The 25,395-nt window shown below is 43.4% G+C and overlaps 1 protein-coding gene across 6 annotated transcripts in view; it reads right to left on the bottom strand.

The window, feature by feature from the left end:
* LPP (LIM domain containing preferred translocation partner in lipoma) overlaps positions 1-25,395 on the bottom strand; it is a 679,775-nt gene that overhangs the window by 614,330 nt on the left and 40,050 nt on the right. For 4 of the 6 annotated variants that reach the window (XM_079766429.1, XM_079766432.1, XM_079766430.1 and 1 more), the window contains exon 2: positions 11,578-11,702. The gene's annotated coding sequence lies outside the window, so the exon portion shown is untranslated. Of the gene's footprint in view, positions 1-7,639; positions 11,013-11,577; positions 11,703-25,395 lie in introns of those variants that run through there. The other 2 variants (XM_079766431.1, XM_079766434.1) reach the window with 1 other exon arrangement.

The following is a 25,395-nucleotide window of genomic DNA, read 5'->3' as shown; positions in this document are numbered from 1 at the left end:
GATGTCATGTACCCCACATTCAGAGGTGCACATAACAGACATCTACTAGCACCTCTTGTCCTTAGGAAGCCACAGTGCATGGACCTAGCAGGTGTAGGCACTTAGGCATGCCTTGAGCTCTCAAAGAGCTCATAACCTCACTGGAGACCTGCTTGAATACACACAACAGAAAAAAAAGTGTGCAAAGCACAAGCACATGCAATGTCGTTTGGAGGGTCTGGAAGAGCTCTGCAGATGACTTCTAAACTAAGCCTGAACACCCAAGAGGATTTCCACGTATGAGGGGGAGGAAATAGGCCCAGGGAACACGATGTGCTAAGGCCTTGAGGAGGATGAGTTCAGGGAGTTCTTGGGGAAAGTGACTAATCTGATGAGGCCAGTGGCAGCACACGTGGAGGGATGCAGTGGGACACGAGGATGGAAAGGAATGTTGCGGGCAGAACATGGAGGACCTGTGTGCCAGGCTAAAATACTTGGATCTTGAGACTCATGGGTATGGCATTTTAAGAAATGACTCAAGAGAAAGTTAAATGGTAGGACTATCTTTTTAAGAATGGAACCGCCTTTCCATGATCAGCGCTCAAGCATAGCAATGGCGGGAGTGTTTAAAGGAGCTTCCTCTGAAAGGTCCCACCCACAGAGAAGTCAGAAGAGTAGCTGGCTCTCAGAGTTATCCCAAGTGTTCCTAACCCACAACTCCATGGACCTTTTCTTCTCATCTAGAAGTCTCACCCATGGAAGACCCAGGAAGGAAACTAAGGATCATGTTCCAAGCAGAATTTCCACTCTACCTTGAGGCTTAGGGAAATGCCAGCACTGCCCAACTTGGCAAATGGGAAGAACAGGCTGAACACAGGCTCTAGCCTCTTCCCTGTCACTGAAGTGGCAGGAGCCAGAGGCCTATCCAGCAAGTACTGTGTGTGTCCAAAGCTTCCATACCTCAAAGCTTCCAGCCAGGCCTGGCACTATGTGACTGGAACCTTTTACTAGGAATGAGCCTGCACTCATGTCACCAGTTAAGTTGTGTGGAATCCCTTCCCTTAAAGGAGCTTTTGTAACAGATCCCATATGTCAAAGACACAGGCAAGATGGGATTCCCTTCCTGCCCTTCAGGAACTCCTAGTCTGGAAGGAGATAAAATATCAACAGAGTAGGAGATGGCAAGTGCCTTAGAGGAAGCACAGATAACAATACAATCCTCATCACAATCCTATGACTTGGTGTGATTATTTATACCCATTTGACAGATGATCAAACTTAGGCTCAATCAGGTTAACTACCTTGATAGACCACATAGTTGGGAAGCATCACAGCCAAAATTTGAATCCAGATCCTATGCTCATAAGCACCATAGAGATGCTCTATTGCCTCAGAGCCGATTGTGCAGAAGAGAGCTAGCAAAAGAGAGAACCGACAGATCACTTTCAGTGTGGGGGATTGTGGATGGTGGGAAGTATGGATGGTGAGGAGCAGATGATCAGGCAGTACTTCAGTCAGAAAGTATGATCTGTGCAGAAGTTTATAGGAGCAGCTGGGAGTCTATCGTTTAAGTAGGAGAGGTCCTCTCTGGCTAAAGGAACAGCATGCGCTAAAGCATGACGGTGAGAAAATGCAGGGCATTGTGAGGAAGGGCAGGGAATGTGGCTGACTTAGGGATGAGTGAGCGAGAGCATCAAGGAAGTTCATGATCTGGATATGATGGGCTCTGGGTTCCAGGGTTAGGAGTTTCTATTTAATGCAAAAAATACTAGGAAAATGTTATAAATCACAAAATAAATGTAGAGTCAGAGATGTACAGCTAAATATATTAGGAAAATAATAAATGTTTTGAAGTAGAACTGTGGTGTGGTTTCAGCTTTACTTGGGATTCTGGGCTCCTGTGCTATGGCCATGCAGTAACTTTTCAGAACCTGGGCCAAAATCAAGAACAGTAGGCCTTCAGATCCTTCCAGGTCAAAGGACAGAGGGACACTGTTCCCTGGCAATGACTTTGGGACTTAGGACTTCTATACCTATTTTGTAGATCCTGATCTTCTTGAGAAGAGCCCCTACAGTCACTAAAGGAATCCCATGCCCTGGCTGGAGCATAAGTACCCCTCATTTGTGAGCAGAGCATAGAGAACAGGACGGGAGTTTCAGAATCAAAAGACCACCACTTGATTCTTGGAATCTCCACAAATTAACTAGAAAAGTCCTTTTAATAAAGACATAGTTTCCTCATTTGTAAAATGGAAATGATCAAACTTATACAGCTAGTTTCTTGTGAGGATTAACAATTTACTTATGAGATCAAATATAAAAATTTGTGTTTCTTCATACAGGCTAACATGTTAAGAACAGGTGCTACCCCTGAAAGCCACTGTGTTGATAGAGGTAAGAGAAAACTGGTCTCATCCTCCTGGTGAAGATCTAAATCTGGAGTTGTCGACAATTTTTCCCCCTGTTGAAAATTGAGCTGTATTCCCCAGGCAAGTCATTACATCTTTTGTGCCAAATTGTTTTCATCTTTTAAATGACCCAGTAATCCCACTTTGGGCAATATACAACAGGGAATAATCCAAAAGGAAAAAAGAAGGCAATTTGTTCGTAGATGCTATTCATAGTGCTATTTCTAGCTCTTTATATATCCCTCTATTACAGCACTTATCTCACTGTGCTGTAATTATCCACTCCCCTTCCAAATGCCTCCAAATTATCTTTGAATCAATCCCCGGCACCTAGCACAATGACTGGCATACAGTAAGAACTCAATAAATGTTTGTTGACTAAATGAATGAAAGAAAAATTTTAAAGAAATTCAAATGAGCAAAAACAAAACACTGTTTTTAAGAGATAAAATTAAGAATCTTTAAAAAACTGGTATCTATTGATGGCAAACTATTTGAAGAGGAGTGCATGAAGAAGCCTCAGGAGTGAATTTCAGATTATTTAATTTAGAATCTCTGAGCATCTCCAGGCTTAGGCTGAGTGTAGTACAAGATTAACAAGAGACACCCAGGGGCATGAGGTTACATGGTAGCCAGAACACAGGGCTCTATCTTGGATTCTCACTACCTCACGTTGACTGAATCGCCTAATTTCTCTGAGACCAGTTTATCCACTGAGCATTTACTGGAAAGCCCAGCACATTAAAAGGAATTATATGGAGCAGGCAGGGGCCAGCCAGCAAGTATAAATTCACATGTAAATGAAAGAGGAGGGCTGAGTGGTGCCCTTCGATGGGGGTCCTCAAGCCAAAGTGGGGCTTTGAAGCCCTAGTTCTTCTGGGTTCCTACTAAGCCTTCCAGGCCCATCTTACATGTTGGTTGGTCCAAAGCTCCTCACCAGGGAGTTCACTGAAGGCAGGAATCTCTACAAGAACAGATGAACACATCAAGGAAAAACACTAAGTTAAATATGGCCCATAAAGTCAACATCACTCTGAATGTCCCGTATTCTTGGTGGGAAAGAATGCTTTGTACAAATACCCAGGGAGAGCAAAGGAACCAGCCTGTTCTACAGGGCTTATTCTGCGGCATTCCAGCAGCTCTCAGCCAGCAAGTCAGAGGCAGGAAGCCACTGCCCTCCATTCATTGGCCAGACACTCAAGGTTAGAAACCAAAGCAGGGAGCACAGACTCCTTAGTCGGGATCAGCTTCAAGTCTGTGCAGCCCTCACTATACATGTTTTCCCCTCCATCAGGGTCTCCCAGAATCCTGCCCATTGAACTTGACACTTCTCAGAAGGATACTGCACTTGACATCCTGAAGACAATCCCTCCAAAACATGACATGACATGAACCCATCCCCTTCTCTCTGGTCCCACTTCTACCACCCTAATAAAAATAACTGGATGACTGCAAGAGTGTCCTAATTCTACTCTTGCCCCCACCTCGAAATCCATTTCCCCCTACAGCAGCCAGAACAATGCTGGTAAAACATAATTAGATGCTTCCATCACACTTAGACACAGGTCCCAACCTCTGTTCTAGTTTACTAACATCTACCAGCCCTTCTCCGCTCTTATCTCAGCCTTTTCCTCCTGCAGCCCACTATCTCCTAGCTCCTCAGTTCTTCAAACACAAACCCATTCTCACTCTGCGATCTTTTCCTTGACCGTGCCCTTTGCCTACAATGCTGTTTCCCTGACTTTTACTGCACTGGCTCCTTGTCACTCAAATCTCAGCTTAAACAATCACCTCCCAGAGCCCTTCCTCCACTCCCAGTCAAAGCACCCAGGGTGAATCTTCCTAAGTGTTCCTTATCATTCTCTCCTATTTATGTGTTCATTTATTATCTGCCTCCTCCACATACCCGTACTGGAATGCAAGCGCACAGGATCAGTATTTCTAGTGTCTTTTTCTTCACTCTAAACGCAGTGCTGGATCAGCGCCCAGAACAGTACAAGGCACACAAGTGGGATCCAATAGAGATTTAATAAAACTAGACAAATGCATGCCATGGATGAAAGAAATCTTACAGACTGCTGAAGGGCAAGTAGCCCAGGCCTGTGGCTAACACCCTGGGCTAGGAGAAAGGTATGTATCATGAATGCTTGCACTCTGTAGCTGTAGGCATGTGGGCAAGTTTTCCCACTTCTCTAGACCTTACATTTCTCAAGCAAAACAGGGATGACAGCTCCTGCCTTGTGGGAGTGCTGGAAGAATTGAAAGAGATAAATCATGTAGAATGCCCAGCACAGAGCTCAGCACAGAAGAAATGTTCACTGTCATCGCCAACAATCCCACTTTCCAGGTAGGAAAACTGAGATTCGGAAAGGAAGGAGCAAGCATCACCGCTGGAGTCAGACACTGAGTGAGCAGCAGAGCCAGGTCAGAAACTCACATCTTCAGTCTCTATCCACAGTTCAGCTGTTCCTCTGACATAATTATAAAACTTGATATCATGTCACTGGTTTACATAATTTTACCTTGTTTCAGAAAGAATCTAAAGTACCTGACAAAAGATACAAATAGTTCATATCTTTTTTTTTTTAAGTGAAAAAAACTAGGGGATGGAAAAATAAGATGAAAAAAGGGGACAAAAAATAGGAGCCATAAGTCTCATACTATTTGTTACAAGCAGGTTTCAGATTTGGTCCTCAGATTCCCAGAAGCCAATACAAAACCAGAAAATATCCGGGGAGATTCCTTTAGGACACCTGGCTATTGAAATGTCACAGCAATGTGTGAAAAGGTGCCACTCTCCAGTTGAGAACCCATTATCTGCTTCCTCCTGAACGAAAGCACTCTGAAGTCACACTGTTGGTTTCAAATCCCAGTCCCACTACTGAAGGCATGACCTTGGGCAATCTGCTTATCTCCTTGAAGACTTGGGTTCTTCCTTTATAAATGGAGGTTAAAAAAAATACAGTACCTACGTAAGTGTATAAAAAATGAGGTATATACATACAAGGGAATATTATCTATCCTTTAAAAAAAGGAAATTCATGCTACAATATGAACCTTAAGTAAATTATTCTGAGTGAAATAAGCCAGTTCACTAAAGGATCAGCACTTACTGATTCCACTTATATGAGATACCTAGCATAGTCAAACTCAGAGAAAGAGAAGGTAGAAGAGTGGTTGTCAGGGGGTGGCAGGAGGAAAGAATGAGTAGTTAATGTTTCAATGGGAACAGAGTCTCAGTTTTTTAAGATGAAAAGTGCTCTGGAGATATTGGTTGCATAACATGTGACAGTACTTAACACTACTGAGCTGTACACTTAAAATGGTTAAGATATAAGTGCTATATTATGTGTATTTTACCAAAATTAAAAATAAAAAAAAATAAAGCATATACTCATAGGTAGCTGTAGTATTGACTACCTATATGATTTAGGTCAAGTGCTTAGCATCAAGCTTGGCACCAGGAAGCAAGCAATTTATATCAGTTCTTATTAATAGGAGTAGCATTCACATTGGTACTACCGACTCTAACCTTGTAGTACCCCTGTCCAACAGCACTACAGCAGGAAAACATCCCAAGCCTTCATGCTTTAAGGCAGCCTACTTCCATGTGTGAGCAAGGCCACCAATCCCCACCTAGCCACAGGCTATGGAGAAGTGAGGTTGCATATAGGTACCTGAGGGATCTGCTCAAGTCCTGCCTCCCCAGGGCTTCAGAGCAACTTAGAAAATTGCTTTCCCTATTTTCAATGCTGACCAGAACAAACGTAGGTCTCACAGCACTTTCCTTGCTCTATTAAAATCTGCCACACAATGCCACTAGCATCAAAGTGCTTCCCCAAAACACATCTCCATCATCTTCCCTGCATGGGAGCAAGCCTTCACCCCCACCCTAAGTTGATTGGAAACTGAACTGACCACAAAGAGTTACTCATTATGGTATCTGGTGCACTGTATGGGGCAATTACCTCTTGGTCTCTGTTGAATGCTGCCACTGTACCAAAGAAGGCTAAAAGTGTGTGTGTGTGTGTGTGTGTGTGTGTGTGTGTGTGTGTGTGTGTGTGTGTCTAAAATCTATTCAGAATCAGAGTTCACTTTTGAATGTGAGGGAATAACACTCCAGAATTCTTGCAGCTTCAAGAATAGCGGTAGAGGCTTAGATGGAAAGCCCTGCTCAACTTCTTTCAAGGTCTGTTCACAATTTCCACTGCCACAGATAAAATTGAAATAAAGGATAAAGGGCTCCACTATTTAGTTCTACCTTTTGGACAAGCTATCATTCTCTTTCAGAAAAGAAAAAGATATAGGCAGCAAAGCAGATCAGAAGGTAGCAGCTCACATTCAAATAGCATTCACATGATCAAAAGCAAGGAAAGATAAGTAGAAACCCAAGAGGTCGGGGAGGGGAGTAAAATTAAAAAAAAAAAAAAAAAAAAAAAATTCTGGTATCTAAGCCCATGTAACGTGATTGAAAGATAGCTGAACTGGGAGGATATGGTCTATTTCTCACCAATTAGATCAGTAAACATGGGCAATTCTGGCATCTCTGCATCCCGATATCCTCATCTGCAAAATGGGCATGTTCTCGGCCTTTGCCTGGATGAATAGCTTACATGCAGTGGGAGGAAGAATGAACAGAGTGAGAAGATCTGTGTTCTAATCCTACCTAATTAGCCATGTACCTGCAAGGCAAAAGAGCTGTGCACTTTGGGCCTCCATGCCCACTATCATGCTGTAAAATGAGACGGATCAACTAAATAATCTCTAAGTGTACTTCCATCTCTGACAGTCCATCAAAAACACACAAATGTCCTGCAAAACAGATATTTTTCCAGACTGTAGGTGCTGTGCAGATGCTACATAAGTCCAACCATAGCCCTGCTTTTCAAGCTAAAATTATCCCTGCCCAAGTATCCCCAAACATCCCTTCTGGCTTGTTGCTTTAGCCCTAGCAATCAGACAGACATCACTCCCAAATTACCTTTCTACCCAATTCAAGCTAGGCCTCAGGTGGGAAAAAAATATCTCTAAATTTTCTATACACAAATAGAGTTTTTTCTCAAGCAGAGCCTCATTCTAATCCTACTGTGAGGAGTACTCCCCTGGGAAAGCAGCTGTCCACACCCCAAATTAAAGCAACAGTGCTCCCGTAACAATTACCATCGCCGGGCAAGTGAGCCAGCTGTCAGGGCTATAAACCCAGGGTCTGGGAGCAGAAATGCCATTCGCTCTGGCAATAATGATGTACTCACGCGACATCAGGCCCCACAGGCAGCTGGCCCTCCGCTGGCTCTCACTCCCTCTCACACACCCGGAGTCCTATTGCAAGGAGGTGATCCCAAGGCCAGAGGGGAACAGCACTGAGACATTCTCTTCTCAGCTTCCAGAACAAGGGGCAAAGGAATGGAGGGGAGGGATGGAGGAGGAGTGGGGGAGGGGAGAGACTTGGTTTCTGGAAACAAGAATTCAAATCCTGCTTCTCCTAAACCCTGAGTCACCTCCTTCTCTTCCAATAGATCAGTGTGGTGGGTAAACATTTCCATATATGGGGAAGCAGGCTGGAGGATGTCAGAAAAATCACCCTTCTGTCCTCTGGCACTTGAAGAACATACCCCACTTAAGACAGAATTCCTTACTCGGAGTAAAAGATTAACCCCAAAAGAAGTGGAGTCTAAACTGTTCTGCATGCTCCCCCACCCAAACAAGGGAGGGACTAGTTTGAAAGTCTGTAAGCTCACTTTAGGAATGGGGTTCATGGGAGAATACAACTACATTTATGAAGTCATTCTATTAATTCAGGGTAAGGGGAGGTATATGGAGTGATTTACCTGAAGAGGTCACCAAGAATCCATCTGCAGTTATTTTAATAACAAGTGAGTCTGAAACAATCCCCACTCTTGGAGCCCAATCCCTGACTCTCTTGGGCAGAGAATCCTCCTGGGAACTTAGTTTTGTGTAAGTTCTTCATAGGATGGATACCAGGTGGGAAGACCCAGAACAAAACCAGACTTTCAGGGTCGGGGGTGGTGGGGGTCCGGAATAGGAGTGTGGAATGCCCAATTTAACTTGTAAGGTTAATTCCAATCTGATGTTCCTGAGTAATGTTCAATGACTAAATTGGACCAGTGAAGTCAGTCAGGAATGAATGTGATCTAAAATAACTCCAGACTAATTTAGAGGAGGAGAAAGGAGAGAGAAAAGAGATGCTAGGGGAAACAGCGGGATGGGTAAAGAGGGGTCTGCTCAGCGAAAGGAATCCATATCTTGGCTTCCTAGTGATTCTATTTCTTAGCAAGATTTTGTTCTGCTATTGGCCGTAAAGGCTTTTGTAGGTCAGATGAGCCATTTTTTCAGAATTACCACCCACTTCCTAGCTTTGGGGCCTGCACCATGAGGCTACTTGTTCTCATCCCAAGAGAATCTTCTAGCAATAAACAGCACTGGTCAGGGAGCAAGGGGACCCAAACCCTAAACCCAGATCAGTCACTCCTTAAAATCTGGGACAAATCAGTCCTCCTCTTGTAGCTTATATGGTCTCACCTACAAACTGGGTAGCTATCGCAAGATTGTCCAACTATGAGCTCTAAAGCAGCTTCTACTTGGTCTAGACAAATAGTCTTGACACATTTATGTTTATTACTTGTTTTTGCAAGCATGCCTCAAGCGCCTGAAAGATTGCAGACATTTCTTATTTGTTGCATGTTGAATAAATGGGCACAAATATAAGTGACTGTTAAATGAGATAAGAAAACAGGATCAGAGAACCTTCCACCACATGCCAGAACCAGAAATCAGCACAGAAGTCTCACCACTGCCATACGCCCAGGAGGTCCCAGAGGCAGGCCTGAAGAGGATAAAGACATGGCCCTCATTTGTTACTCAGAAGACTAGACCAGCCATCAGACCTAGTGATTCTCTAGAAAGATTGTCATTCTGTGAGGATCTCAAAGTCCCCTCCACTATTGCCACAGGAACGTTTTAACAGATGAAAGAGATATTCCATGAAAAATAACTGCCCATGGATGGCCTGGGAATTCTAAAAACCAAGGACCAAGGAGAGAGCTACAGGGATAGGAATGAAAACCAGAATGATAGAGTCTCTACCATCCATTTTGCAAATAGCATTTAGAGATCAGTTTCCACATCCACAAAGGGGTCCTTCGTTCCTTAATGCATGTGTGCCTCTCTTCCTCTTGACCACAGACAACCAGTGGATCTTGGATCTCACAAGGGGAAGACCATAAAAGCCATTGAGCTGATGCCCCTCCCCCCCCATTAATGAATCCCTGTGGTCTCTAGTGAGGTGCAGAACCTCTCCTACACAACACCTTCTGCAGCTGCAAACTCTGTCTTTCCGATAAAAAGTTCTTCCTTATATAGAAACAAAAGCTGGCTCCCTATGAAGCTATCCAAGACCTCATCCCTCAGTTACTCTGGCTGTTTCCTGACCATATCACACTGCTAGCTCCTAATGCATTTGTTGCCCACTTGAAATCCATCCTTTTGGGGTTTTCCAGTAAGTGTTACTGTTCTACATATATACTGCTGGCCTTATGGATTCACAAGATGTACCCTACTAAATCCCAGTCATTGAAAAATGGGAGAAGTTAGGTCTTCCAGGCCAGTTCCTCATTACCTCTACCTCATCACCATGCCACATTCCTGTCCTCCATGGAAAAAGCTCCCCACTCCTGCTCTCCAGTCCTGCCAGATCTAAAACTGTCTCCAAGATGCAAGACTGTTCCAAGGAACATGAAGAGAGAGAGCTCTGTAGAAAAAAGAGCGTCTTCCCAACTCAAGTGCTCTCAGTGGCCTGCAGGCAGGACAGTAGGGCCAATCTGCCCATCGCGGAGCTGGGATTTTGCTCGTGACCCCTGACAACCCCAGCATCATTCTAGACCGTGTTGTCTTCACAAAAAGGGGGGAGATTTCTTTTCTGTCACAGTTCATGGCAGATTTAAGGTACAAGTAGCAATAATGCCTCACATTGGAAGCACGCTTTATGGGTTAATAACTGCTTTCCCAGATAGTATCATTTAATCGCTCTAGCAGTTACCCCTGGAGGGAGTCTTCTACCTAATTTAGTTATAGGGAAACTGTCGCACAGAGGTGTTAAGTATATTCCCAAGGTCACAGCAAGAGTAAGTACCAAAAAGAACACTGGTTTAGGAGTTAGACTCTTCAAGATTCCAGGTGCACTTCTGGTAGCTGTATGATCTCTATAAACAACAGTTTAACTTTCACAAACCTTGGTTTCTATGCCTGAAAATTGGAGATTAACACAGACCCTCTGTCTACATCTCAGGGCAGTTATGAAGATCAAATGAGATAATGTGAGTGAAAGCCCTCTGGAGAGCGAGCGGGAAGGCGGTACAAAGTATAAGGGATCATTGTGTGATTACTTGTAAATGACTGTGCATTCCATTACAAATTCAAAAAGCAGTGAGGTCATTCTCAAGACAAAGAAACATTAAGGCTCTGGAATTACAGGGCAATAATCTGATGTTCTGCAGGTTATGTCTATATACTACTCCCTCTTGCAGTTGAAGGTCAGCAGTAACTGTCAAGTTTCCAACTGCCAAGTTATACAAATCTACAGGAATGCTCAAGACAAACGCTCCCTTTTTAGCTATAAGCAAATAAGTGCCAGGCCCAAAGGAAGTAATAGAGATGGACATTTGGGAGATCCCTGAGAGTCTCAGTTCCGGAAACGTGACCTGCAGTGTTTTCCTTGGAGAAGTTGTTAGAAACACAGGCTCCAGTCTCTCTGCAATACGCCCATGGGGAAATAAACATGCAGTAAGGAGCTACTGACCAGAGAGCACTGAGGGAGCTCCCAAGCATGAATTCAAGGGAACAAGATATTTCAAGTTGCAGATACAAAAGATAAATTTCGACCCATTAAAAACCTCCCCAGCTCGGCTGGTGTGGCTCAGTGGTTGAGCATCGACCTATGAACTGGGAGGTCGAAGTTCAATTCCCAGGCCAGGGCACATTGCAGGTTTTGGGCTAGACCCCCAGGAGGGGGCAGCTGATCAATGATTATCTTTCATCATTAATGTTTCTATCTCTCTCTCCCTCCCCCCTCTGAAATCAATAAAAATAGTAAATAAATTTTACAAAAACCTCCCAGCCACTCCTTAAGATTTGAGACAAAATCTTAAGGCAGGGAAGAGGCCCATTTACATACCAGAGGTCCTGCTGCAGGTCACCTGGGAGCCAGAGGGCACCCGAGAAGATCTGAGAGTTCAGGGACAGGTCTGGCTTCCTTCAGTCCTCTCCCAACACGCTACTCATCAGGATTCTCTTCAATTTCTGCAAAGATCCAAGTCATCAATGTCATTATAGAGGGGCTGGATTTTCCCCAGAAAGCCATTCCCAAGGCAGTTGAACACACAGCTCAATGATGGTTGTTTTCTTCTTTGCATTTTGTCATCTGTTTCCTGTGCTGAACACTGGAGAAAAGCACTGTCTAAATTAATTTGTGATACAGATGTGTGAGCACTAGTGGCAGAGGTGGTCAGTCGGATGCAAACAGAGATAACTCAGAAAGGTCAACTGAAGCCCATACCATAATTGTTGCGGGCCAAAGTGTTAGTCTTTTTTTTTTTTTTTTTAACACTATTAGAGTATATTTCTAGAAGTAGAGTGTGGGTTTTGTTTTGTTTTGTTTTGTTTTGTTTTTTGAGACACAAAATTCTAATTATAACAATAACAACTAAAATTTAATGAGTGTTTATTCTGGGCTGAGCATTATACTAAGCAGGTTGCATACATTATGCCATTTAATCCCATCAACAATCCAGTGAGCTGACCAGTCTCATTCCCACATTACAGATGAGAAAGGAAGACTTAAAGGAAAAGTAAACTGGCCAATTCCAGAGAGAGTATGTGGAAAGGCCAGAATTAACTAACTCACAGGGCAAGCAACCCCTAACCTTTCCCATTGCCCAGCCATTCTCTCTATTCCAATTATTGGAGATGAAATCATCCTCGTGTAACTATCACACATGATGATCATATATAACAAACATAACCATGTCCAAAAACATTTGACAAAAGTTTTTATTTGTTTCTGTCTCCTCACCAGACCCGTGACATCAGAAACCCTGCCTGTATTCCCGGCACTGTGTACACAGCGAACATTTAATAAGCACAGGTATTCAGTTAGACAATGTGTTTGAAGGTTGGGCCAGGAAACTAATCTCAGTGAGGTTCCCAAGGTCCAAAGGGGAGACATAGCCAAGCTGAAAGATAAAGGTCAAGTATCGTGCACATGGGGTAACCTGAAGCTTCTGACGGAAGCTTCTCAGAGGCTGCCTGTCCCTTGAACCTGCAGCCAGATGCTCCCGAGGCCTCAGAGTGAGGTGCACAGAATGCACATATCCTATAAAAATGGGAAAAGTTCCAGGACCCCTCACAACTGTGACCTTTACCAAGTCACTTTCGTTGTAGTAAAAAGATGAACGAGTCTAGAACAATGAGTTTCAAACTTTCCCAAACAACAGAGCTTTTCTTTTCAATGATATGCTTTGCAGATGTTCAGCTTGTAAATAACAGCAGGTCCGCTCAGCCTGGGCTCCAAAAGTCCCCTTCCCTGCTATTCTCTCATCATTTGTCATCTCCCCCACCCATCACCCAGCCCAACCCCAAAGCCACTACTGGAGTCTCCCAGGCTCAAGGAGCAGAGCTTGAAAACCTCCAGCCTTCTGAGGTCTTCATAGCACCTTCTGGCTCTGATTCCTATACCCTCCAAGGTCTGAGACATACCTCCGTAATAAGCAGCTCTGCATTTTTATCAGTGAGACGGGCAATATGTAGTGTAACAGGGAAGAACGAATTCTCAAACTAGAAAACTTAGATTATAGTCTATTTAGGAACTGTGTTCTCACAAGCAAGTTATTTAAATCTCACTAAACCTCAGTTTTTCTTGTCTATAAAATGGGAAATAATATTGTTACTAACCGAATTAGGCTTTTATGAGAATTAAGTTGTGGAATATGTGTATACACAAGATGCTTAGCAGAATGCTACAGTAAATACTGTGTTACAATTGCCCCATCTATAAATGTATCTAAGTCCATAGATGGAAAAGAATGTAGCACTGTATCCAGGGCGAAGGAGATGCTCAATAAGTGAAGAGGCCCATCTCGTTTGTTGCGTGCTCTCATGGACATTTTCAACTTGAACAAACCTAGACAGCTATAAAGAGCCAGAAGGACGAACACATTTTGTGTCCCAAATTACCTATAGCTCATCTTTAAAAATCTTACAACTTGTCTCTAAGACCTCTGAAATTCATGGCCATTTGGGCTTCCAAAAATGTCAACCACCACAGTCAAGGGTGTATAGAGGTACAGAAAGTGAGTTTGGGAGAACTGCTGATCCAGATAATTGGCACCGAAGAGAGTATTAGATGTGACATCCTACCTCCCAGCTTCCACATCGACCAGCTAAGCAGCCTGAGAAATTCCACCTGCTCTCTGAGTCTCGATTTCTCTATTTGTGAAATAGGGGTAAGAACCCTATCTTCCACCTCCCCATGATGATGAGCAAAACCAAGAAGTTGATGGGTGTGAAAACTCTTGAAAACTTCCAAGCTCTATACTTATATAAAATATTATCATTTTTATTATAACTTTAAGTAAAAAGTTGAACCATTACAAAAAAAACAAACATACACACACACACACACACACACACACACACACACACACACTTAGGATGTGCCCAAAACTTAAGATGTGCCCAAAACTTGGGAATCACCCTATTTTGAGGCCTCCACTCCAACTGCAAGATTCCCTGTTTCTTGCCTGGCTTTTACCCCAGGCTTCCTGCACATCCTGAAGGTGCTGCAAGGTTTACCCCATTTCATCACAGCTTTCCCAGCTGACTTCTCACCAGTGCTCCGAACTCCACAAAAAATAATGTGCAGCTGCCCTCGGGCCAGCACTCAGGGGCTTCCAGGAGGGGCCCCAACCTATCTTCCCAGCAAACTCTCACTTTATATCGCTACATGAGTCCCTGGCTTCAGGCAAGAGTGTATCCACAACTCCAAGATTTGACCATGCTTTCCCTAAGGGCTGTACCTCCAAATCTGAGCACAAAGTCTCCTCACTGTGCAGTGGGGAAGTGAACTCTTCGGAAGGGTTCTGTGATTGGGGTGAACTCAGCAGAGTCTTCAGTGTTCTATCCTTTTTCTAAAAATGGTCCCAATGATTACTGGTCCATAAAAGTGAACATCAGGAATAAAAGGACATATTTCTGTATTTCTTTGTAGTCAACAAAGCTTTCATTGCCCCACCTTTTGGAATGTTTAATGCCACATCTGACCATGACAGCCATTCTACAGATGAGAAACCTGAGGGTTCATGGCAGAGTAAGAATCTGAGCCAGTAGCCCAGTGCACGTGACACACTTCATCAGCAGCAGAGTGCCCTGAAAACCTGCCGTAGGAGGTGTCCTGGGCAAGTCACTGTCCTTCTCTGAGACATACAATGACGACTCTGGGGCAATCCCGCAAACCTACACACCTCTTTCTCTCTCCTGAAAGATTTCAGAAATGAAACCTTACAGAGGAACTAACAAGGAAATGCTTACATTTGTGTTTGGTCAGCCCCCCACACACACCCACACACACTTTTCTTCCCAACCTCCAAAGCCCATCCCATCAGAAGGACACTGACCCTAATGCCAAAACACCACCAGGACTCTACAGGCTGACACAGAGGACACTGCTGTGTGATAGCATCACCATGCAGAACAGCAAGCTGCTCCCCCAGAATAACTGCAGTCACGGTCACAGCACATGAACCTTGTCAGCAAATTGCTGGTTTGATTGGCAATTTTAAATAAGCTCATGAGGCAAGGGCATTAATGCAGATGGGACAGTATGCACCTGACATGCCTTGTGGCCTGTGGGCTCCACAAGGGAGGACAATGAAAGAAACCCTCTTTTCAAGATCCTTAAGACAGTAGCTTCTCTCTTTATAGTGAAGGTAACTAGGACTGCTGTCTGACCACAGCACTTTCGTTTGGATGTGGAGACATTATCTGCATAGCAGGCTGCTGAGCCCTTTCCTGGAATTCTCCTTAAGTCTAAGTGTTGACTGTTGGTTATCCTAAGATCACAGGATACCCACCTGGCAAAACTCAGGTACCAACTAGTCCACTTCCTGTAAACAACTTGCCTGGGGCATTCATTCATTCAGAAAGCACCCGAAGTCCACTGATGCACAGCGAGAAGATAAGGCTGGACCCTGCACCAATAACTTAAAGTGGCTTCCCAGTGGCAACACAGTAAGTCCACGTGCTTAATCTAATATCTCAAGTTTCTGAATAACACAGAGACTATTCCACTATAAACTCCTTCCCACTGCCACTCAGCACACATCCTCTGCTTATTCAGACTGAAATCTTAGTCTCTCAGGTTCTCTTACTTGACCTACTTCCCCTCCCCATCCTGAGATCCCATATAGATATCCTATACATCCTTCTAGGCCAGTGGCAGTTCTCAACAGGAACAAAATTGCTCTTGGAAGAAAGATAGTTATTTCCGCAGTGTCTCATGTGTTACAGGATGTCTAGCATCACTGGCTCTGACCACTGCATGGCAATGGTGGTCTGGCCTCCAGCATTGAGACAAAAACAACAAAAAACACACTCTACCACATTCATAAATACCTGTTAAAGAGATGTTACTTACTGCTCCAATGGTGAATCACCTGACCACTGTCACTCAGCATGAAACCTCCCTTGCGTCTCAGTCCAGTCAGAATAATCTCCCTTCTCTGAATTTGCTTAGCCTGCTGTCTAGGACACCAATCATGACCTTCCTTGTACTATTCTTACGATGAACTTGACTTATTCCCTTCTCCAGTGAGGGATACCAGTGGAAGAACCCATGACTGACCTTTGCCCAAAGTGCCAAATCTAGACCCAAGCCAGGCTTACAGTAAGCATTTAAGAAACATTTGTGACCAAATTATATAAACAGAACAACTGTCCAAGACATGACTCCCTGTAGAAGATTAAACTGAACTAAAAAACTACAAGTCAACCACTGTTGTCAAAACTTAAAAAATAAAGGGGGAGGGGAACGAGGGAATAGGAGATATCTGTAGCATTAACAACAATAAAAAATACATTTTTAAAAAACATCAAAAACAGAATTTGAATAAATGGCCTGTTTTTTTTCAGGATACTGAGAATATTAATGTTATATATTTTATGTAAATAAAAAAATATTAAGTAGACTATCATACCTAACTAATGATCCAGTGCACGGATTCATGCACATTGAAAGGAAATTAATTAGAAATATTTTAATATCACTATTTGCCTTTTCTCTACAATAGAAGTGTCAACCAAATTCACGATTGACAATGACAGATCGAAACACATGCATGCAATTAGCACCAGCGAGAGCTTTATATGTATCGCACATGCACAAGTCAACATTTATTTTTAAGTTGCCAGTGCACATCATATGTACTGGCCAGTCGGTTGGATGGTCAGGCAGACATACAGTCAGTCACTTAGCCTATTATATATATAGATTATTTTAAAGTAATATAATTAATGATGCATATTAAGTATTTTGGAGTAATAAGCCCAAAATGGAATTTTTGGCATTTTTAAATGAATGTGTTGGTGGCAGACACATCCTCTCAACTGGCTCAATCAGAGCTCCCTTCCCCCTCTAAAGTGCCCTCTTGCATGGCAGAAGCAGACTGCTAAAAGCTACATTTCCCATGCTCCTTCTAAACTAGTAAATCAGATTCTAGCAATTAGATGTACTCATGTGAGACTTAGAAAGTGAATGTGGAGCTAAATCACCCTGCTACTATTCCTAGTGGCAATCAAATTTGTAGAACTCTACAAGTCAAAATGCTGTTCTACTGGGCAATACAATGTCCCGCCACCAACTCTTAGGATGCTGAGAAAAAGTTTGAGAGGCCTCCACAGTGGCTTCCTAATGCCACGTCTTTATCCCTGGTTGTGGCTTTGGAGTAAATTCTTCAACTCAGTAGTTCCAGATGTAGCCTCCTGGATCCCAGGGCTCCATCCATCCCAACAATTTTGTTGGAATCTTTTCCCCTGATTTAATCTATTTCCACTTAAATTGTGTGAGACACCTTTCCTGCACTTAATCCTGATAGAGAGTAAATAAAAGCCAATAGATCAATTAACTGATCATCCATTCCTCCACTGATTGATCTCCTCAAGTAAAGACTTACATCGTCTATACCTAGGACCCTCCCATGCCTCTGTGAAAGGAAAGTATTTCACTTTACTGTAATGGGCCACACAAACCTAAGGGATATAAGTGGTATGTGTCATAAACTAATCAGAACTATACAAATTAGCTTGTGGTCAACATAAATTCTAAAGCCTGTCACAGAAAACATGGGTATAGCGCAAATACTAGCCCTTTCCTGAGAATTCTTTGCTTGACCTCTTTCTTTTCCAGCTTTGCCCCTGAACACTTCAGTACCTCAAAAGCATGCCGGCTGCACACCTAGCCCATCTGTCTGCACAGCCCCACAGAGTCAGCCTCCAGAAATATCTGCTCCTGTTCTTATTTCCTTGTTTGTAAAACAATGTTAGCAATAGTACCTTCTTCATAGGTTTGTTTAAAGGATTAGATGAATCACCATGAATAAAGCAGCCATAGCAGTGACTGGCACAGAGTGAGTGCTTGCTAAGTGTCACCTCGTGTGTAAACCAAGGAGCAATCTTAGGGCACAGGCATATGCACTATTTTATAATGAGGAAACTGAGACTTGGAGAATTTATATAACTTGCCCAAGGTCAGCTGCCTAGTAAGCAAGGGGCAGAGACAGGCTCCAAATCCAGCTCCATTGCCTGCCTTCCACAAAATCTGAAGCTCTTTGCTCTTCAGCATCCTGCCTGCTGATATGCACACCTAATGGAAAAATATATTAAACTGGGGGAGAAAAACAACCCAGACAGAATGGGGCTGTACCTTGGGAGCTCTCTGGGCATCACAGGATGATAAGGCCAATGTCATAAGCCCTGCCCTTCAGCACAGTCAGCTCCTGTGGGTAAAATTAGCTCAGCTTTGCTCCAGTGCTGCCTGGAGCCCCAGGCAAAACTCACCCTGGGCACAGCATAACCTCACCTGACCCTCAGTCCCAGGAAGGGTCCCTCATGAACCTCATTAGGGCCTGAGATGACTCATTTTGCTCCTTTCTGTCTCTGGCTGCTGAGGTCACCTCTCTTCTGTCCAGAAAAGCAGCTTCGAAGGAGAAGTAAAATGCAAGCAACATTCTGAATTCCTTTCCTCCAGGACCGTTCATCAGGAAGGATGGGGAGTCTGCTGCCATGCCAACTGTGTATGGGGGAAGCAGGCTCTGCTGCGTTAGATAACCCAGCTCAGGACCAGAGACAGGCACCAGCCAGAGGGACTCCTGAGCTTTCTCTCCTTGTTTTATTCTGGGGATGATGGTACTCTGTGTCCTGTAGAGCACAGCACATTGGTGATGACCACCAGGCTCTTCTCTGCATCCTTACAACCCAATGCCACCAGATTTGAAGGGGAGCTCAAATGCCATTTCTCCTGGAGCTACCTACTATCCCTACCTAGCTAGAATTTCCACCCCAAATTCCAAAATGCCTTATCTCTACCCCGTATTATTTGCCCAACAAATATCTCTTGTGCACCTATTTTGGACTTGAGGATACAGAAATGGAAGGGATGACTGTTGCCCTCAGGAAATGGAACCAACTTCAATAAATAGCTGAAAATGAGGGGAAGATATCAGGGGTCAGAGGTATATTCTAAGCAGAGGTGATGTGAGAGAAAAAAAGTATTAAAGGCACCTGGGAGCTATCCTGATAAGATTGGGAAAGGAGCAATGTTTCAATAATGGAAGAATATGTCATGGAAGCAACAAAGAATCCCATGTTTATTCCTGGTGCACAGGATCTGTCTCAGAGATGAGTCAGATGAGGATGGAAAGAGACAGGAGCCGAAGAGTCTTCTGGTTTAGGCAAAGGAATGGATTTTACTATGAGTGAGGAAATTCTTGAAGAATTTTGAAAACAGGGATATGGCAAGAATGAATTTGCATTTTTTGGAAATCATTCTAGAAGAAGAACAGAGAATGGAATGAAGAAGGGTGAGACTATAAAATAAAGGCCAGGTGAGAACTATTCAAACCTTGCAGGAGACAAGTTGAGTCTAAGGTACTTATGAATTCTAATTGGTGTGTCCTAAAGGCACTTACCTACATGGATCTGGAGCTCAGGACACCCCACCCCACCCACAGGAGTTATGAGCACAAAAACAACAAAGAGGGAAGAGGACAAAGCTCTGCAATATTGACCTTTATGGGATCTGAGGAGGAATATGAGCCATGAAGGAACCTTGAGGACAGGCCAGAGAGATAGGAGAAGAATCAAGGAAGCAAGAGTGGTCAACGGTGATAATACCACAAAGATCAGATCAGAGCAGTACTCAAAATAAATGATCTTGGCCCCCACAGATCTGGGTGAGAGCAGCTTCCATCAGATGGAAATGGGCTAAGAAGCCAAAAGGAGGTGAGGAAGTAGACCAGGGTAAAGGCACAGAAGGAGAGAAGAGGGACAGGACAGCCTGTTGTCAGAGAGGGCATATGGGCTCATATCTCACTTCCTCTACCAGACAACAAGCTCCAGCACAGGGCTGCCCAAGGGAAGTAGAATTCAAGCCAAAATGTCATGTGTCATTTTCTAACAGCCACATTAAAAAAAAAAAAAAAATACAGGAGAGATTAAGTTTAACAATTTATTTAACCCAACATATTCAAAATATCATTTCATAATTAATGAACATAAAACTTATCAATAAGATAGTTTACATTATTTTTTGTATTGAACCCTTGAAATCAGATAAGAACTTTACACTTATAGTACATCTCAGTTAGAACTGGCTACATTTTACATCCTCAACAGTCACTCATCTAATTTAACTTTGATGACTCAGGGCTCAGCATGAAGATGGCACACTGTATATCTTTTTTAATATGATGAAATGAATGGATAGGCAATGGATGGATGGATGGATAGATGGGTTGTCCTTCCATTGAGAAAATTAATGAACTCTCCATGGCTTCTTTCCCTATATCAACTACACTGTAAACTGCCAATCTTGGGTCATATTGTCAATGGAGCCACCGTATATAGCTAAGCGATTTCCAACCGTTTTCATCTCATGGCACACATAAACTAATTACTAAAATTCTGCAGCACACCAAAAAATATATTGTATCATTTGCCAATCTGACAATAAAAATAGGTATAATGTTGATTCATGCGCAACGGATGGCTATTGTTGTGTTGGTTGTTGTCATTTTATTTGACAATCTAAGGGAAAAGAGGTTAGTGCCCCGACTAAATAGTCAGGTATTGCATGTTTTAAAAATTCTTGCAGCACACCAGTGTGTCATGGCACACAGGTTGAAAATCGCTGATATGGCTTAATATAAATAGCATAACTTCCATTCCTTCCAAACATCTTATCTTCCTTCAAAAATCACAAACAATGTCAGTCTCTCTAATTTTCTATCAAGCACCAGTCAAAAGACATAACACTCATTTGGATCTCAAGCAGGCCATGTTACTTCTCTGAGCCTCGACGTTCCCTACCATAGAAACATAACCCCAACTCTACATGTCTCATAGACTCATTGTAAAACTCAGAGTATTATACAGCAATCAGGGATCACCCAAAAGTTTCCCCATGGTATGAATATATACCATACAAGCTTATAATATTTTAAACATTAATCATGTCTACATGCACACATACATAAACAAATAAAACTCGTCATGGCTGCATTAAACATTAGTATTTTAATTTCCAACATCACTATTCTTCCCTTCGCCCTTCAAGAACCACAGAAGATACTAATATAGTCACTCTGATTTTCCTAAGGAAAACAACAAGGTTTCCCCTGAGTCGATGCACTCCAGTGCTTGTAGAACTGGATAAAGCTCCCTTATAGAGATTAAAAAGTGCTGGGGCAGGACATGAACCAGTCTACGAGATAGTATGATTGAGGGCTCAATAGCCTTTCTACAGATGGGACACAGGAAATGTTCTGTACTGGATAGACAACATTTAAAATTTGAGCCTGGCCTGTGTGGCTCAGGTGTTGAGCGTGGACCTATGAACCAGGAGGTCACAGTTTGATTCCCCGTCAGGACACATGCCTGGGTTGTGGCTCCATCCCCAGTAGGGAGCATGCAGGAGGCAGGCAATCAATGATTCTCTGTCATCATTGATGTTTCTATTCCTCTTTCCCTTTCCCTCCCTCTCGGAAATCAATAAAAACATATTTTTAAAAATTTTTAATAAGTTAAAATCTTCTCCACTCCACACAATGGTAATGATTATTTAGTTCCATTACACTTTTTGAGCAGGATACACAGAAACACTTTGGGGATTAGGAAGGTCTGAAGCTGAAATAAGAACTTTCTAGGGGCACAATTGCCAAGTGGAGAGAAAAAATTAAGATGATCAATTCATTTATTTTGCTGATCAGAGTCACTACCAATAGATCTGATATTTAAAAACCTCTTTCAAAACTGCAGCTAAGATACCAGAGATAAAGGAGCACATATGACCATCCAGCACCCTAATTTGGGCAAGGAAGAAAGAAAAAGAATAAGAAGAGTATGTAGATGCCCAGAGATTGGGGGCCAGCATCCTTGCCCACGGGGACAAGATACATGAGTGGTACAGCAGAGCCTTAAACCTTATTGGTCAGAAACCAAACCTTCGGTTGTTTCTTTTTATGTGAGCCATATTAAACCCAAATTAAAAAGTACCCACCTACTGACCCAACCAGGTAAAACTATGGATACACAAGCTGCAGGCTACAACACCAGGAAGAAATTTAAAAATAGATAAACTCAGCTGCAAATTTTCTTTACTCCAAACTCTGTGGGGGTTGTTTGTTTGTTTGTTTTTCAGAGATGAAGGGAGAGAGGGAGCTAGAAACATCAATGATGAATGAGAATCATTGATTGGCTGCTTTCTACACGCCCCACACTGGGGATGGAACCCACAACCCAGGCATGTGCCCTGACCAGGAATCAAACCATGACCTCCTGGTTCACAGGCCAATACTCAACCACTTAATCACGCTGGCCAGGTCATCTCTGTTCTTCTAGCAAAAGATAAGTTATTACTGCACTTGGCATTCCTCAGCCACATATTTTTCAGAGTGAAGTTCATGTGGCAAAGAGGGAACATGACCAGTCTCCACCACACCAAGCACATGAACATGTCACCCCTCAGTACCTGACCACACACAAGAGAAGTCAGACTGTGCCTCCACTGGTTAGGTCTTGAAGAAAAACCAGAATGCTCTAACATATGACAGCATGTAATACCTTAAATAGCAGCAGAAGGCAGGGCCAATGTAGAACACGTTGCTGCTGCTGTTTAACAAACACTCATAGGGCACTTGTTATATGCTCGGCAATTTTGTAAGCACTTTACAAATATTAATTCATTTAACTTTTCCAACAGTGCTTATGAAATAGGTACATTTATCATTAACCCCATTATACAGATGAGGAAACTGAGGCACAAATAGACACAGAGCTAGACAGTGGCAGAGCCGGGAATTGAATCTAGGCAATCTGGCTCAAGGTCTGTGCTGTTAACTACCACGCTACACTGCCTCTCACTTGATTTTGTTTGTCTTCCCTGTGTTTATTGTTGGGGGAGGAGAACCAAAACACAAACATGCACATCCAGTAAGAAATACGAAGGGCACACAGACACTCTGTTCTCAGCATGACTGACACAGTCTCTCCCTAAAATCAAGTTACATGAGAAGCCAAATCACAATGGGAACCATGGTATTGATTTACTCTGAGAAAGTCCTGTCACAGACCAGAAATACCCAGCATCCATGTGATCAGCACATTTTCTGTAACCACCAGGATGGCCTCATGAGTCTGAAAGTCAAGTCAAAGGCTCAAGACAGACAGACTGAAGCAGCCACCTCCCCACATATAGCCTTGCTGAAGGGACTGGAAGGCACTGAAGCTTCCTGAGTCCTGCCAACACGTGGAGCAAGGACTCTGGTCCCCATTTTCCAGAAAAGGATACTGATGCCTCCTGTTTTTGTTACAAGCTGCACTTCTGTGCAAGGAAAGTACCCTGCTCCTTGTGGTTGTAACTAAACTCATGGGATATAGAGGGAACATAGTATAGATATGGAATGTTCAGGCTTTGCAGTAAGATAAACCCAAGATCAATCCTGTCCCTGCCATTGTGTGACACTGTGCAAGTCACATCCTGAGCTCTGATTTCTTCATCTGCAGGGTGAGGGAAGAATACAACTTCCTACCTCATGGGGTTACTAGGAGATTAGAGACAATAATAACAAACTGCCTAACACCTGGCACATTGCAGTTATCTACATATATAAAAGCCTAAGTGACCGTTATGACCAGTCAACCGAACAACCAGTCGACTGGTAGCTATGACACACACTGACCACCAGGGGGCAGACGCTTAATGCAGGATCTTCCCCCTGGTGGTCAGTGCACTCCCACAGCCAACCATCCCAGCTGGCCAACATCCTGCGGTCCCTCCCCCGGACTGGGCGAGACGCCCCGATTGGCCCCGATTGCTGGCCAGCCTGAGGGATCCCGTGCACGAATTTGTGCACTGGGCCTCTAATTTAAAATAAAAGTAAAAGTTGCCTGCTTGCCCCACTCGGGATCTTTTCCCTTCCCTTGTGGGATGGGTAATATGGATGTGATCTCCCTTTCTCCCTTGCTCTTTCAATGGTACCATTGTGCTCACATGCATGAATAACCACATATAAGGTTCATATATGCCAGAACACAGAGGTATGAAACAGGGATTGCTAAAATACTTAAATATGTCCTTGACCATTGGTAAACAGCTTCTCTTCCAAGGCCCCAAGTGTCTTCACACCACCCCAATTTCCCAAGTCCTTCCATTAGGACCCCCTGAACCTCCCCACAATCCAACAATGAAAAGGTTCTCCCTGGCAAAGCTGGTGCCCCTTCATGACAGGGTATTATACACATTTAAATATCACCTCTGTCTACATGAATAATTGATATGCCTACTTTTTGGAACAGGACAGATATTCATTACTGGGTAGGATGTTCTTTGAGGGCCAGAGCACACAGCTTCTCAGTATCCCAGTCTCTCCACCCAGGGCAAGCTCACGGCAAATGCTGAATTAATTCTCAGTGTCTCCTATCCTCCCTTCTCAGCCATGACCTAGCACATGATAGGCTTTCAATAAGTATTTGCTGCCCAACTGCCCCACTGTGTGTAAATTTAAAGTCAAACCCAGTTTGACTCCTACCTCCCACAGCTATTCAATCCATCTTTCTGACCCCAGCAGCTGCCCCTCTAGTCCATCCTCACCCCCTTCCAATGACAGGACCTAGAGGCCAGCCCTTTGCGCCACACATTCAATGTTCTCTCAGTGATGACAAGTGCAATCCAAATTCTCCAGAGATTGTTATGGAAGTGGGGGTGGGGGGACGGGCACGCACAGGGAGGTCCTCATTGTGGTCTAGGAGTATGGAAAGATGTTTCCCCACAGCACACAAAATGCAGTAGTTAAGTATAAGAACTTATCCCTTTAAAAGTTAACCAAAGCTGTTAAAATAAAAACCTTCTTGTATTTTTATAACCTACTGAGGCTTTAAAAACAGCTGCACACCCAAATGATTCACTCCCTCTTCCCTCCCCATCCAGTGAAGTGGGAAGGACAGCATTTACTTTCCTGGACATTAATGATAGGGAGGTGACTACTCCCAGTAGCACAGTTGGTTTTCATCATGGCCAGGGCTAAATTCTAGCCTCGAGAATAGCAATCCAGAGTTGTCTGGTGTCCTCGAGTCAGCTCGCCTCATTTACACACCAGCATATGGAGTAGGATGTAAAACACACCGTATAACCCTGCCACTTGCTATTCCCTGATGCTGCTGTCTTCTC

The sequence above is a fragment of the Cnephaeus nilssonii genome (assembly GCF_951640355.1).
Source record: "Cnephaeus nilssonii genome assembly, chromosome: 3".
Lineage (NCBI taxonomy): Eukaryota > Metazoa > Chordata > Mammalia > Chiroptera > Vespertilionidae > Cnephaeus > Cnephaeus nilssonii.
Note: the sequence above shows the minus strand (reverse complement) of the source record. Positions and strands in the feature narration are given on the sequence as shown.